This window comes from Chrysochloris asiatica, unplaced genomic scaffold, assembly GCF_000296735.1.
Source record: "Chrysochloris asiatica unplaced genomic scaffold, ChrAsi1.0 scaffold00058, whole genome shotgun sequence".
NCBI classification, from domain to species: domain Eukaryota; kingdom Metazoa; phylum Chordata; class Mammalia; order Afrosoricida; family Chrysochloridae; genus Chrysochloris; species Chrysochloris asiatica.
In genome coordinates this window covers 13247761-13250234 of record NW_006408576.1, presented here as the reverse complement: position 1 = coordinate 13250234, position 2474 = coordinate 13247761, and positions in this window count along the sequence as shown.

The window sequence follows — 2474 nt, the reverse complement described above, 5'->3', positions numbered from 1 at the left end:
TTTTTTGCTTTTTTTTTTTTTTTTACAATCAGCTTAGGTGGTAAACTTTTGGAGCCCAAATACCCAAATTCCAACATTTAGATTAAGCGCAAAGATAACTCCTGAGTGAATTCAGAAAACAGAGTGTCCATTCATCATCAATACATTTGAGGAAACTGTGGGTGGTCTGGTTGAGTTTCCTGGCCAGGTCTCTGAGATGTGCATCCTAGCCAACATTCAACACTCTTCTTACCTCTCTTACCCACTTACTGCCCTGGACAGAAAAAGAGAACTCTGGACGAAAGAGGTCCAGAGCCAACTCCTCTGCCAGCTCTAACGTCTAACTTTTCATGATCCTTTTAATGTTGAGAATATCCTTCAGTTCCTGTCCTTAAAGAAGAAGAATCTTCCTCTTCCTCTTACCATGTATTTTTAATTTATTCTGTTTTACTGGAAACTTCTTGATTTCCTGAAGAGAAAAAAAAGGGGCGAGGAGTGGGCATTACTTTGAAATGCTTTCCTTGGGCTGGCTCCCCTTCACAAAGATTCTGAAATATGCTATTTTCCTTCCTGGAAAAATGTACAAGGACGCTCCCTGGGTGGTACAATCAGTTTATGTTCATCCACTAACAAGAAGGTTGGCAATTCAATCCCACTAAGCAGAACTGTAGAACAAAGTTCTGGCATTCTGCTTCTATAAAGACAACAGCGAAGAAAACCCTATGGAGCAGTTCTCTTTTGAAATGCATGGGTAGCCATAAGTTAGAGCTGACTTGATGAAATGAGTGTGGATTGATTTTGGTTTGAAAGATTTATAAACATTATGATTGACAAAAACAAAACAAAACAAAACAAAAAACCAGAATACTCTGTTTCTTGTCAACCCTCATTCATATAATGGAGAGAGAAAAAAGTTCATTATTAGTTTATCTTCTTAACACTGAATTTTTAAAACCACAAATTATAATAGATTTTCTTATGGGGGCTGTTGTTGTAGGATTACACTGTCTGATGTTTAGTTCCGTTTGGACCTCAGTGTTCAATTAAAATTGTGCCAAGAGGACACAGAACAGAATTCCAAAGCAATGTTTGGTCATCTCGAATGGTTCATGTTTCCATGGTTGGACTCCACAGAGCCACTGGCATCTCCCCACTCTCTCCCAAGCATTCTACATTAGTGAACTTTACAGTGGTGTTCTGAATCATTGAAAAATAGTTTATCTTATTTAAATATATGTGTCCCCAGCTATAGAAAATTACTGCTGGGTTTCAAGATCACTTTTGAAGTACTGAAAGCACCAGTCCAAAACTTTAAAAGAACTCCTCCAAAATCCAATATCCCAAAAAGTTCCAATCCTGCTCCCACCACCCATAAATCCATCTGAAACAAGAAAGTTTCCAAGACTTCCTAATCTTTCCTACTTTCTTGGGCCTAAATTTCATAGTGTAAGAGTCTCTCCAAAACCTTTCAATACAAGGTACAAATATAATATGAGATTTTGAAGACGTTCTCTCCACTAATCGTCATTTGTACCATTTTGAACAAGTCTCTTTTAGTCTTAGTTTTCTCAACTGTATCATTGGAAATAACATTAATTTTAATTCACAGGAGTTCATTTATAAACTCCAAAGCAACATATAAATGATAGTTGTCAGCAAGGATCATGAGTTAGTGAGTCTCTCCTTGGAGATTTGGACAAGATTCAAACAGGCTTAGCTTTAAGAAATTGAGATCTAATTCAAACTCTAATAATGTCCATTCACTTCTGTGTTGTGATGGAAACTATTTCTGAGCCAGACCCAAAAAATTCCTACATAGCCTCCATTGTAAAGAGAATATTCATTCCTCACAGATGAGAATTTGCAGAACAACCAAAAAACCTAGCCCTCCTCACAGCTGTGAGGAACACTGCTTCCTGTCATCTTCTTTGTTTTTTTTATAATTCTGGTTTCAATTCTACCATGTGTGAAACACATATACACTCAGTGACTTCATTTCCCTTTCTTCAGAGCTGAAGACGGGGTGATCATTTCATCTGCTAATATGAATTTACTAATATCTGAGTAATTAGTAATGTTATTTACAGCTCATTTACTCCTGATAGATGACTTCCAAGAAGGGAGAGGAACTTTGTTGTCATTCTCATTTTATAAAAGACAAAATAAAGACTGTGATTTAAGTGACTTCCCCAAAATGGTACCATCAGGAAATAGCAAAACTAAAGGGTTTTCTAATTCTTTGTGATGGTCTCTTCCCACTACACCATGTTGTTGTTGGTGGTGGTTTGTCATTGAGTCAGCCCCACCTCTCTCGCCTTTCCCCCACTACCCACCCTGTTCATGATTCTATGAACAACAAAACTGAATGCTGCCTGGTCCTGTGCCAACATCTCTGTGATCATAAGCATATCACACTAGGGTGATCCAAAAGGTTTTCATTGGCTGATTGTTCAGCAGTAGATTGCCATGCCTTTCTTCCTAGTCTGCCTTATCTA